Genomic DNA, 13,203 nt, shown 5'->3' on the forward strand with positions numbered 1-13,203 from the left:
CCTGTGGAGATGTCATTAGACTTAGTATGCTCTCTTAACGGTCTTTCTAGATACAAACCAGTTATCAAAACTGATTGCATTCCTACATACCAGCAATACAACCAAAGATGTGCAAGGACTTTTTGGATAAAATTTGGAGAAATGCCTATACTTCGGAGAAAATTGAACCAGCTTCCTGCGAGTCTTGGAAGTTCGAGTATGGAAAATACCCATTACCCAAAACTGATTTAATTATTCAATGCCATAATACAAATCCTAGTAATTTTGGGGTGTGAGGCATGATAAACTAATTCTAAAATGCATATAAAAATGTGAAGAAAAAAAAAAGAAAATGTGAAGGGCCAGGGATCACCAACGTGTCTGAAAGCTGATAACATAGATGAACTTGTCCTTTTAGTCAACAAGGCTTTTATATTCTAGGTTAGGACACGTGGCTACGGTGCACGACTGGACAACTGCACACAGAGGACAGAATGAGGCCACGGTTGTATAGACATCTCTGCATATCACCATTTTTATTGAAGACCAGAGGGCAAAAATTGGGCTTTCCAAGAAATCGTGCTGGGAAATTAGGTGTCCAGGCAGAAAACAAATAAGATTGAATCCCCATCTCACACTACATGCAAAAATAATTCTATGTGGATTTAAGACTTAGGAAATGCAAAGCTATAATGCCGTTGGAAAGTGTTAAGAAGAATTTTAAAATAAGCACAAGACACACAAACCCAAAGGAAAAGTCTTATTAATTTGCTTGCATAAAATTAAAGAATTCTCAATTATTGAATCAAATCATCAAAAATAAAATAAGTCACAAACGAGGAGCCCATTTGCATTACAGTTAATCCAACAAAGTCACGGTTCTACACATAGAAAGAACTCCTCTCAAACAGAAAAATCGGGCGGAAGACTCTAGGAGACATCTCATCCATGCACACAAATCCCCAAAGCCTCATAAATATGAAAACATGCCCTCGTAACCAGGAAAATGCAAATTGACCACTACATATCTCCTAGGTTGGCAAAAAATCAAAAAACAGACAATGTCAAATAATGGATGAGGCAGGGATGAGAAGCCATGAAAATCTCCCCCCGTTTTGGAAGGCAAGCCTTTTGAAAAATAACCCAGACTTCCTGGGAAATCTGAGCACGCCCATACCGTGTAGGATTGGCAATGCCACGGGCAGCTCTGGGAACTCAGAACGTGGGGCGCCCGCACCGGGATGCCCCCCCTGCAGCGTTGTTTATAGTAGCCCCAACCCTGACAACCCCAAGCTTCCATCAAAATAAAGTGAATAAACACAGTATGGTGCATTCACATCGGGGACCCGCTCTGTGCCTGGGTCACGGCTAACACAACCCAAGGTCAATCCCACAAGCATAATGCGGGTAATGCGGGGTGAAAAAGCACGTCCCCAAGAAGGCCTGTGTGGGCTTCCAGAGCAGGGAGGAGGCAGCAACATATTGTTCAGGATGCACGTGCGGACGCTAAAGTCAGGAAGGGGCGGAGGAAAACGATTTCAGAAAGGGGGGGCAGAGGCTCCCTCGTGGGTGGGCGGGAGAGGCTGGGGTGAAGGAGGGAGCCCCCCCCTTCCGCCGGCTGCACCGAGGCGGTGATCCTCTAGAGACCCTCGCTTGTCGCCACCACGCACACATGTGTGTTTCACGCATCTCTGTGCATTAATTTTGCGATTGTTACTTCGATAAATAGATAGCATCCTCTGGAAGATTCCAGAAGAATTTAGGAAAAGAATTGCCACTTGAGCCAGAACATACTGGGAAACTGGTTGGGTTGGACGCAGAATGTCACGGAAGCACCTAGAAAGCTGGATAAGACGGCGAGCGGGGTGGGGTAGGGGTGGGGAGCACCAAACACGCCTCCTGCTCCGCAACCCACGCGGGCTCAGGGGGGCCAGAGTCATCGCATCCGTGTCCACCTTCAGGTGCTTCCCCCAAGTGTAAAGAAAAATCCTAACTCTTTGAGTCTTGTGTGAGAAGAGCTGGGAAGATGGAGACTAGGAACCCAAACTGCCAAAGCCTGGAAATGTTTCTAAGGAAGAAGCCCGATAGCCCGGAGCAGGAGCAGGTGTCCGAAACCTCGCTGACGGCGCGCCCGGGGCCTCCGGCGGCTCTTGATCTCGGCTCAGGTCGGTCGCACGGTTGTGAGTTCGAGCCCCACGTCAGGCTCTGCGCTGGGCGTGGAGCCTAATTAAACAAACAAACAAACAAAACCTCACTGGGGAAAGCTTTCCTGGATGAAATAAGAACAGAGCAGGGAGGTCAAAAGGACACCCTTTCCCCAAATGAAATCAGAGAAACAGCTACGGGGTCTGGCAGTTATGTTTCCGTTTATTTTATTTCAAGACTGAAAATGTCATCTTTCAGCTTTCTGGCAGGAGAACATTACAGGGACAAAAATCAGGCTGTCCTCCGGTTTCTCGCCGGCAGTAATGAATGCAGAAGACACGGGAGCCAGGTGCGCACGTATTTGAAGGAAATCTAGGTTCGAGTTCGGGAAAGGTTTCCAGGGGAGATGAATGAAGTCTGGTAACCCACAGACGGGTCAGATGTTGTGGGCAGAAAGAACATGCCGGAAGCTCCAAAGCACACACTGGCCAGCGACTCTAAGTGTGGGGTGGACACAGGAGCGGTCCTGGGCTCCAGGAACCCACAGGCCAGAAGGAAGCAAGCTCAGGTCAGCATTCAGGGGGGCTTGTGACTCCACAGCCCCCTCCATCCTTTGGAGCCATGCAAGCAGCGTGCACAGGGGACCCTGCAAGGAAAGGCGCGCTCCTGTTGGCGCTGACCCCCCCCCCGCCCCATGCAGGCCCTGGGCCTGGCAGCTGGCCCCGACCCCCCCAGAGGCCCGAGGACGCTCCGAGCCACTGGCCTAGGGCAGCGGAAAGGATGCGAGGACGCGGCCGCTTCCCACCTGCTGCGTCCGGCTTTGCTGGGGGACAGAGACAGGCGCTTCCCACCTACTCTGCCCACGGAGGCCAGGCGGCCGTGCCCAGCTCAGCAGGGGACATGGCACAGCAGGACACCGTGTGTCCTGCTCCTCGGCCCCATCGCACCTCTCACGTGGACCCTCTGCAGTGACTTAGGCGGGCCTGCTCCCGAATCAGGCGAGGCCCTCCCGGTCCCCGGTCCCCGGAGGAGGGGAGGGACCCCGCTGTCGCTTCTGGGGAAGAGAGCAAGGCGGCCGGGGCGCTGAGTCATAGGACAGCAGGCTGTGAGGACGAGGAGCCCAGTTCCTTCAGCCAGTGGCCGGGGTGACCTGCCGTGGAAGGGGACAGAGAGCTGAACAGGTGTGGGGGTGGGGGTGTGCGGGGCCAGCGGAGGCTCTGGGCGGGCCGGGGCTCCAGGGAGGGGCCCTGGGCAGGGAGAGAATGGGGCGGGGCCACGAGGTGAGGTAGGGAGCCCAGAGAGACCATGCAGGGGCTACAGCAGCTCCCCTGGGGGAGAGGGAGGGGGCGAGTGGATGTGCCGCTGTCCCCCCCACACCCCGCTTTGGGGAGGAATCCAGGAGCTCCCTGAGGACCACTGAGGAAGAGGAGAGGCAAGCAGGGCCCAAGCCCCGCAGAGCACGGATGGGGGGGCAGGCTCTGGAGGTGGGATGCTGAGTGGACGGGGTACAGGGCACAAGCCAGCAGAGCCCCACAGTCTCCGGTACTCAGGGGGGGCCCGGGTGTCGCCCCACAGCGAGGACCATGGATCGGCTGTGGGGACGAGAAAGTTGTCCCTCTTCTGCGCTAAAGTCGGGGGAGCCACATCCACGTCCCAGCCAGAGGGAGCGCTCAGCCTCAGGACAGTGTCCCGGGGAGCTGTCCAAGTGGCCAGACCGGCACAGGGGGCCACCCAGGAGTGACCCAGTGCACGCCTCATTGCAGCGACACAGACCCTGGGGCTTGTGTGGGGGACACCCTGGGTAGTGGGGTGTGCTGCCCCCTGGACCCGACCCAGGAGTAAGCCCGGGGACTCCCTACACCCAGTGGAGCTGTGTCTCCCTAGCTCTGGGTTTCCTGAACCCCCATGCTGGCCCCCAGCTCCCACCACCACCCCATAGCCCCCAGAGCACCCCAAGGTTCTCACAGTGCCTCCATGGCTCCCATGGCTCCCCCTGGACTCCCACAGCCCCTCATGACTCCCATACCCCCCATGGCTCCCACAGCCCCCCATGACTCCCATACCCCCCCATGGCTCCCATGTCTCCCCCTGGGCTCCCACAGACCCCTCATGATTCCCACGGCCCCGCTAGGCTCCCACAACCCCCCATGACTCCCATAGCCCTCCATGGCTCCCAGAGCCCCCCCATAGCTCCTACAACCCCCATGGCTCCCACATCTCCCCCTAGGTTCCCCCATGGCTCCCACAGGCCCTTATGGCTCCCACAGCTCCCCCATGGCTCCCAGAACCCCCCCCAGCTCCCACATCCCCCATGGTTCCCATGTCTCCCCCTAGGTTCCCCCATGGCTCCCAGGGCCCGCCCATGACTCCCACACCCCCCATGGCTCCCACATCTACCCCTAGGCTCCCAGAGCACCCCCATGGCTCCCACAGCCCTCCTATGGCTCCCACAGCTCCCTCATCGCTTCCAGAGCCCCCCATAGCTCCCACATCCCCCATGGCTCCCCCTAGGCTCCCAGAGCCACCCCTAGGCTCCCACAGCCCTCCATGACTCATTTCCACCATTCCTTAGGTGATTACCATAGTTCGCTGTGGCTCCCACAGCCTCCTTGGCTCCCACCCTCGTTCCCAGCAGCCCCCCTTGTCTGGAGCCCCTTGGACTGATTTTCCAGGTTCCCTCCCCAGATTGGCAGCAGCAGACAGACTTCACTGAAGGGCTCTGGGGCGGGCAGGAAAGGGCTCTGCTCATGGACCACCCAGCTGGTGCTGAGTTCACCACCAATTACTGTGTCCGCTTGGCTGGGTTTCCTGTCCTGTGTAGTCAACACTCCCAACCTTTCCCGGGGACCAGAGGTCACAGCTGAACCAATTAATTTGAACCAACCCATTCCACGCTTAATAACTCCCCGCACCGAGCCCCTCTTGGTGTCAGCAGTCTGTCTTCATTGCGAGGCTGATGGATTGGTGATGTTCTATTTTATTTTATTTTACTTTATTTTCCGCCTGCCCTCTGCAGGGTTTGGGGTAGGGAGGGGAGCACCAATTTCCCCTGGGGGAATAATTAAAGCTCTTTGCTTCTGAGCCAGATTTAACAAGGCTAATGGTCCAAGCAAGCCAAGTCTCTGTGTGCAGGATTAGCAGAGGGTGGAGGAAGCCCGGCCATGCCCACCCACCTGGCTCAGCGCCGCTCCTGGCCGCGCTGGTCACAGCGAAGGCAGTGGAGGCAAGTGCCTTCCCTCCGAGACTCATCGTGTCTGCAAACGGGAAAAATCATGGACATTTACCTGTGTCCAAGGTTACATGGAGGATGAGCACGGGAACCAGCCTCTGCTGACGCACAGCTGCCTACCGGACAGGCAAATTCAGAGAGTTTGTCCCAACATCATATTTAATGATCACTTTAAGGGTTTTAATACTAAATAACATTAATTAAAATGTTTTATTTTATTTTTTAAGATTTTTAAAAAAAATTTATCTATTCATGAGAGACAGAGAGAGAGAGAGAGAGAGAGACAGAGGCTGAGACACAGGCAGAGGGAGAAGCAGGCTCCACGTGGGGAGCCTGACGTGGGACTCGATCCCAGGACCCCAGGATCACACCCTGGGCTGAAGGCAGTGCCCAACCGCTGAGCCACCAGGGATCCCTATTTCTTTAATTATTCACTGAGGTCCAGGCCCATGGGAAGGAGCCAGGCCTCAGCCAGGGACCTGTCCTGTCCCCTGTCTCGGTCACTGCTCCCGGGGTCACCCAGGCTCTGTGATAGGCGGCTGTCAGGACACCCCCAGAAACAGCACAAGCCAAAGCATAGTTCAGGAGGCTGGAAGTCTCACTCTTGATGCCTTGGATGTGATAAAGTAAAATAACATGCGCGGTGTTGTACTGTCCTAGTGCATAAAACCTGCCATGGTCCTCACAGGTCTCATTTATGCAAGGACCTAGGGCCATTTGTGCAGAATGAAAATATGTTAGCATACTGTTAGAAATAAAACTTTCCTTTTTTTTTTTTTTTTTTTTTTTTTGCTTATTTCAGCAAACAGACCTTAAGCTCCGGATTTGCCCTAATTTCTTCCTTCTGTAAAACCTTAAAGATGATGAACTCATTTATTTAAGAACTGTATTCAATTTCCTTATACTGGTCCGTCGGTACATTTTCCATAACCGTGAGGGTGTGCATCCCTGTGGTTCTGTCTCCTTTTCCTCTCCTTGTTTGTGTGGTGCTCCAAGACGCTCCCTTCCTCTCTTATGCCACAGGGTGATGCATTTTACGGTTAGAAATCATGATTTTGGGGCCCCTGGGTGGCTCAGTCGGTGAAACATCTACATTTGGCTCAGGTTGTGGTCCCAGGGTCCTGGGATCAAGCCCCACATCGGGCCCCCTGCTCAGTGGAGAGTCTGCTTCTCCCTCTGCCCCTCTCCTTGCTTATGCTCACTCTTTTTCTCTCTCTAATAAATAAATAAAAATCTTTACAGAAATCATGATTTTTGCTGAGCCTACTTGCAAAGTGCTCTGCAGTCCCACGGGCTTGCACTTGCCAAAACTTATTTGGTGCTTCTCAGTAAGTGCTTCTAGGGCAGGACGTGAAGCACACTCCCCGGAAGGGGAAGGAGCCCCGAGTCCCCCCAGCAGGTCCCAGGAGCCCTAGACAGCGGGGTCTGGAGCATGGGGTTCCTTCCAGCCAGCATGTGAAATGGACTGACCCACTAGAAGGGCACTAACTTCACAAGATCCTGGGACCAGCCCCCAGATGCCCAGAGCCCAGGTCCTACACGGTTGTGAAGACAGGGAGGGGTGGGGTGTGTGCGGCCAGCACCCGACGCGGGACCTCGGGACCCCAGGATTGTTGATCTCACCTCCTTGCTTCCTCTGCTTGTCTGCACGGGAGAGCAGGATCCAGCCCATCCATCCTGTCGTGCCCCCGGCGTGGCGGCTCACACGTTCAAGGCACTTAAGTCCTGTGCAATTACAGCTTAGAGTAGGAAACAGCCGCTTGGTGAGCTGACTAGTTACGGTTCTCCTTGTGCTGCGGTCTTTTCTCATCTTCCCTACTCAGTTCCCCGTGCATTAATTCATTGGCACGCCGCTCCTTTCTTAGCTCACTCTGTCTCCCAGCAGGAAGAGATGGCGAGATGGCTGGGGATCTGGATCCGGAGCCCCTGCATCCCCACCCGCCGCCCGCCGCGGTCCCCAGCAGACGTGCACAGCAGAGGGTCCCTCGAAACAGGTGCCCAAAGCATGTGTCCAGCTGGGACCCGACTCCAAGTGACCAGTGGAGTCTCGTTCTCTGGGTGATGGGAGGGCACCATCAAGGACCCCGTGTGACCCCTAACCCATCCTGCCTGAGTGACCTCAGTGGACGCGGCTGTGGGGCTCCCCAACCTCCCCCAGGTGCGGTCCCAGCCCTTCGCCTCAGGTTGTCCTACTCAGACGGTGAGCAGGCCAGGAGACTCTGAGCCAGAGGGGAATTTCCTCTCCAGGAAGTAGTGAATGTCCCCAAGGCCAGGGTGGAGCAGGGCTGGCCACCCCGGTGGCAGAGGCAGGGCCGTCTTACCGCAAGGCGTACACATTCAGTTTTATTAGAAGGGATTAGACGCTGAAACGGGTGAGCAGGTGCCGTGCAGGAGCTCGTGGACTTGACGGCTACCCCGTCCCATCTTTTGGGTCTACTATTGGGGTCCCCAGGGGTATTGCCGGGGTGGACAGGTGGAGAACTGATGGCAGGTCCCCATTTCCTGCTCGTCTCCATGCTAGCCCGGGCTCCCTTTCCCAGCACGCGCTGGGCTGTTCCCCATCTGTCTCCCAGCCTCCAGCGTCCACTCGGGGGTGGGCGCAGGGTGGATGCTCGGCAAGTGCTCGCTGACCAACGTCCATCCCAGGAGGTGCCCCTGGACTTGGCTCTCCCAGACCGCACCCCGCACAGCCCGGAGCGTAAGATGTCCACTGTGAGCCGCCCCCTCCCTCGATGCCCTCCTGTTGGGTCTGGAACCGTCCGTCATAGCTCGGGCTACCCGAGGCAGACTCATCTGTAATCTTTTGGATGCCGGCGGCCTCCGCAATTGAGCACACGTCACGGCAAAGGCCGTTTAAACCCACAGTTAGACGGCACGGTGGCGAGGAGGCCTGACGGCTCCTTTTATGCAATTGGCGCCGAATCGCTGTTGTCGTTCTGGGAGGCTCACTTCAGCTCTGTTCTTCCTTGAACTTTATAACCTACTCTGCAGACCGCGAACACCAGTCCACGGTTCTGGAAGCGTCTCCAGGGTTTCCGACCTGCGCCCCCCTTCCTGACCTGAGCTGACGGGGTGGCTGGGGGCGGCGGGGGAAGCATGGCCCCTCTGTGAGCGTGCCGTGGATGACACACGCCTTGTCCCCATGTGAAGCCTCCGAGCCCTCTCCACCCCCGCCTGCTCCTCCAGGCTGTTTGCAGAGCAGCCAGGTCCCAAGCCTGCCGCTTGTCAGTACATCCCACATGTCAGATTTTCTCCCCAGAGGCAGCTTGGCAGCGGGTCGGTGCCTCGGGATCATGATGAAAACCACCCCGGGGCTTTCCGTGGCTCATGAAGGCGTCGGTGGCGGAGAAGTTATAGCTGCTCTATGTGTGTGTCACCTGCGGAGGCCTCTAATTAGAGCCCCGTTGACAACCCAAGAGGTTGGGGAGCTGGGGAGGCTGGGACGGGGTTCTTCTCTGGGTTCAGGCCCAGACGGCGAGCAGGGGGGAGCGGGGGTCGTCCACAGGCGTGCTGTACCCTCCTGACTCCAAACCCTCAGCTCCGCCCTCGGCCCTGACGGCTGCCCGGCCCAGGGCGGACTCCACGCGGGCTCTGACCCCTGGTCCTGCGGCACCACCCGGGCCTGGCTGGACCCCTGGCTGCTGCCGCCTTGCTCAGGGTGAGCCGCTCCCCAGGCTTCCTGAGGAGGGCCAGGTCCTTAGACACCAGTTGCACCAGGCATTCCCGGCGCCGGGACGGCAGGTACTCTGCAGAGCGTTGCTAACGGTGCGCGTCCTTACGAAGCCAGGCAGCTGCAAGCTGCACCCGCGCCCTCCGTGTGAAGGCTCAGTGTGTCCCAGCGGCCACAGGTCCTCTCGAGGTGGGGGTGGGGGGAGTCACCTGCCCCCGATGGCGTTCCCACCCCTTCTCCGTGCACGGTGCTGCCCCTCCTGACCTGTGCCAGGCCCCAGCATCCATGTCCCTGACAGGGCTCCGCTGGTGCCAGCGAGGATGGCTGGGTGGGGGGCGGGGGGCAAAGGCAGCGGACAAAGGTTGCACTGGACCTCCGGGGACCCAGCTGAGCTTCTGTTTCTCGGGGGCCCACGTGTCCATCCGGCCCTTCTGTGAGGTCCAGATGTTGGTCCCAGAGGGTCCCCGTAGGAGTCAGGGAGCCAAGAGGCCTTGGCTTGTGGGCCAGGTGTGACAGCCCGGAGGGGACAGGCAAGGCCCAGGGCGCCCAAGGCCCTTGCGTCTCTCTGGCTCCACTCTGACACGGCCCCTCCTCTTTCCGTCCTGCTACCCGCCGTCCCCCACCTCAGGGCTTCCCGGCCCTGGCACCACTGTCTTCTGGGGCCACCCGGTGCGCGGCAGATGCTGAGCCACGGCGACCCTGATCCTGACCCGCTAGATGCTTGTAGCAAGCACTCGGCAGGACTGGGCCCGCAGAGGCGTCTCCAGACATGGCCTGGCGATCCCTGGGGGCGCAGTCATGCCATTGGGCACTCCTTGCCCCAACAGTTTAGGTGTCGGATGGTGCTCTCAGGGCCCAGGCGTGTGTGACCCTTGCACAGAGTCAGGGGCGGTGCGCCCGCCTGCTGATGACAGGAGTAAGCGTGCGGCCCATCCCACGAGCCGAAGCCTGTGCTGGGCGTTAACGGGCGTAGGCCTCACGCCACCCTGTGAGCTGGGCGTCACCGTCAGCCACTTCACAGAATTTGGAACCCATGAGCCATTTTGTGTGCTCTGTGATCTTAACTGCTGAGCTCCGCCAGCCTCACCCCCCGGCGTTCTGCTTCGCCGGGTCCTGGGGGGCCCAGTAGACCCCACTGCAGGGATCGGAAGCCCAGCTCCGAGAGTCACCATCCGGGGGAAGGCGCGGGGCTCCTCATGATGTCGCGGGTGAGGTGCCCTACCCCGTCCTCCCCAGGTCCGGCCTATTCCTCCCTCTGTAGAGACGCTCGAACCTGACCCGCTTTAAATAGACCTTCCCAGCCGTGCTGCATCTCCTCGAGCAGTCGTAAAGGGGAGGGGAAACCTATTTCAGCTAATTGTAGGTTCAGCGAAAGCCGAGTTGTAGCGCGCCACCGCCGAAACCAGCTTATTATCCGTCAGAACTCCACAGACCCCGGTCGGCAGCCAGACTGCGCCGGAGCCGTTGTCACACGGCACTGATGTCCCGGTGCTGGTTTTCAGCTGCTAATTCCTTAAAGACGGAGACAATAGGCATTTAATATCGTTTGCTCAAATGAACAGTTCCCAGAGCAAATAATAATAATAAAAAAAAGTCCCCGAGAAGCCAATTAGATGCTGCAGCTTGTACCAAGCGACGGCCTTCTTAATAGACGCCCTTTTTACATGTGCAGCTGTGTCACCGAGATGAAAACCCGGACCCTCCCCCCTTTGCCACTGATATGTAAATAAATGCGGGCGATTGCATATGTAACAGTCCTCTTCCATCAACGGGGCTTAGAGACCCGGTAGGAACACTTCAGATAAAGTGGCAATTTGTGGAAGAGACTTCTCTACAGACAATGAAGGATGTTGGGGGAGGGGGGCACATCCCAGAGACCTTCTGGGGTCGAGAAACACAGAGAAACCCCAAGGAAAAGCTCATGAATGAGGAAGAAAAGACCATCCATGGGCCTGTCCTGTCAAGGACCACCGGGGCCACATCGCGGGCAGCACTCCGCAGGTGCATCAACCACCATTACGGTCGGGGGCGGGGGGGGGGCACTGGCTCCCCTTTTAGGGTCATAAGCTCCGGTAACCTTCTCTCCAGACAGAGCCTGTATGTTCAGGGTTTACACACAGATCCGGGGTCCCCGGGAGCCGTGGTCAGGACCACAGGCCGTGTGGCGTGGGCATTCTCAAGCCGCGGTAGCCATGCCCCCAGCAGAGCCTGGCAGTGTTTGGAGGCATGTGTGGCTGTCACGGCTGCGGAAAGGGGTGGCTGGCATCTCACAGGTGGAGACCATGCTGCTCGGCGTCCCACGGTGCACAGGTCAGCTCTTCGTGGGCATGACCCCGGCCCGGAAGTCCCTGGATGGAGGCCAAGATTAAGAACCTCCACTGTGGGTTGACCTGCCTACAATGGAACCCATATATGTCCCCTCCAACCACCTTGCATTTGTAGATGGAGAAACTGAGGTCCCAAATGGGGAAGGAACTTGCCCGGAACAGTGGTGGAGACAGCCCAGAGTCTGAACAATTCACCGGACCCCTGCCCCAGCTGGACCCCGGACCCTGCTGGACCCCTGCCTCTGTCCCAGCTGGACCCTTACCCTGCTGGGCCCCTGCCCCTACCCCAGCTGGACCCCAGACCCTGCTGGACCCCTGTCCCTGCCCCTGTTGAACCCCTGTCCCTGCCCCAGCTGGACCCCATCCCCTGACATAGCTAGACCCCTGCCCCAGCTGGATCTCGGCCCCCACCCCAGTTGGACCCAGGCCCCACTTCTGCTGGACCCAGGCTCCTGCTCCCCCAGCTGGACCCCTGCCCTCCCAGCTGGACCCCTGCCTCTGCTGGACCACTGCCCCTTCCTCTGCAGATGTTGCAAAGCCGGGGTGACCTGTGGAGGACGCAGCTCAGTGGTTTTACAATGTCTGCCAAAGGGCCTTTGGCTGGAGATTTGCCCGTGTGTCCTGAAATGAGGTGAGAATAAGCCAATGACCCCCTTCTGACTTGGTGGCTGCAGCAAGACCAGCCTGGAGCAGGGACTGGATCTTCTTGGGGCAACTCTGGAAGGCTCCAGTGGGTCATGAACAGAGTCCACGAGAAGGCTCCACCGGGAGGGCCCTGCATGCGGAGCCCTGGCCCGTCCAGCAGCGGGCTCACAGCCCTGCCCACAGGCGGCATCCTGGCCCCGGGCGGCCCCCACCCGGTGGCCTGCGCGGTCTGGGCCCAGGTCCTCCACCCACGTGGCCCTGGGAGTCCCCCGATGCCCTCTGCATTCCTGCTCTGGGGCCACGGTTCCCAGTAGCCTCCTTCCAGCCCAGCCGGCAGTCTCCCGAGTGCCCAGCCTCCTGTCCCCGTGCTCTACCCTGGGCCCCGATGTCCCCCACAACGAACTCTGCCGTTCCTCTGCCCCTTGGTTGGCTTCTCTCTGACAAAGGTCATTTGCACTCGTAAGAATCCCGACACAACAGGCCTGTGTGCAGAGAAACCCGAATCTACTCCCCGTGCCGGCCCCGCCGGCCGCCTGCGGTGACGGAATGGCACCTCTCCAGCCTGATTTTCTCCAATCCTAGACAAACACAGCCAAGTATTTATGTTTTTATTTCATGCCGCTCCTTTTGCTTTAATAAAAAACAAAAACAAAAAAGCACACTTTTAACCTTTTTTTTTTTTTTTTAGATTTTTTAAAATTAATTTATTTATTCATGAGACACACAGAGAGAGAGAGACACAGGCAGAGGGACTGAAGCAGGCTCCATGCAGGGAGCCCGATGCGGAACTCGATCCCGGGACTCCAGGATCATGCCCTGGGCTGAAGGCAGACGCTCCACCGCTGAGCCCCCCAGGCTGCCCTCCTTTTGCTTTTTACCTGAAATGGAATCCACGCCTGTTTCCCCGACGCTTCCCTGGTGTGGTGACCGACGGTGCCGAGGCTCCGGGTGCGGCGGCCTCATCCATCCTCGCGGTGGCGGGGGAGCCCGAGCACCTGTTCCCGCAAACCCGACTCCCCCCACCTCGTGCTCCTGGAGGGAGGGGTGGGACCCCCGGGCTCCGTCACCCTGAGCACACGCACACACAGGTGCCCTCGCACACGCCCACAGATCTCACGTGAGGCCTGGGCATCTGACTGGTGGAGCAGAGCACAGAGGGACCACCCCCACCCCCACCCCCACCCCCGCCTTCCCGTCAGAGTGACCCT

At 58.0% G+C, this 13,203-nt stretch overlaps 1 long non-coding RNA gene across 1 annotated transcript; it reads right to left on the bottom strand.

Annotated features, from left to right (window-relative positions):
* Positions 1-498: 498 nt before the first annotated feature.
* LOC140603443 (uncharacterized) lies at positions 499-7,498 on the bottom strand. Its single transcript, XR_012006430.1, has 3 exons — positions 6,977-7,498; positions 5,298-5,378; positions 499-2,202 (listed from the first exon to the last, which is right to left on the bottom strand). It is a non-coding gene; the product is annotated as an uncharacterized lncRNA (long non-coding RNA).
* Between the last annotated feature and the right edge of the window lie 5,705 nt (positions 7,499-13,203).

This window comes from Canis lupus, chromosome 14 (genome assembly GCF_048164855.1).
Source record: "Canis lupus baileyi chromosome 14, mCanLup2.hap1, whole genome shotgun sequence".
Taxonomy (NCBI): domain Eukaryota; kingdom Metazoa; phylum Chordata; class Mammalia; order Carnivora; family Canidae; genus Canis; species Canis lupus.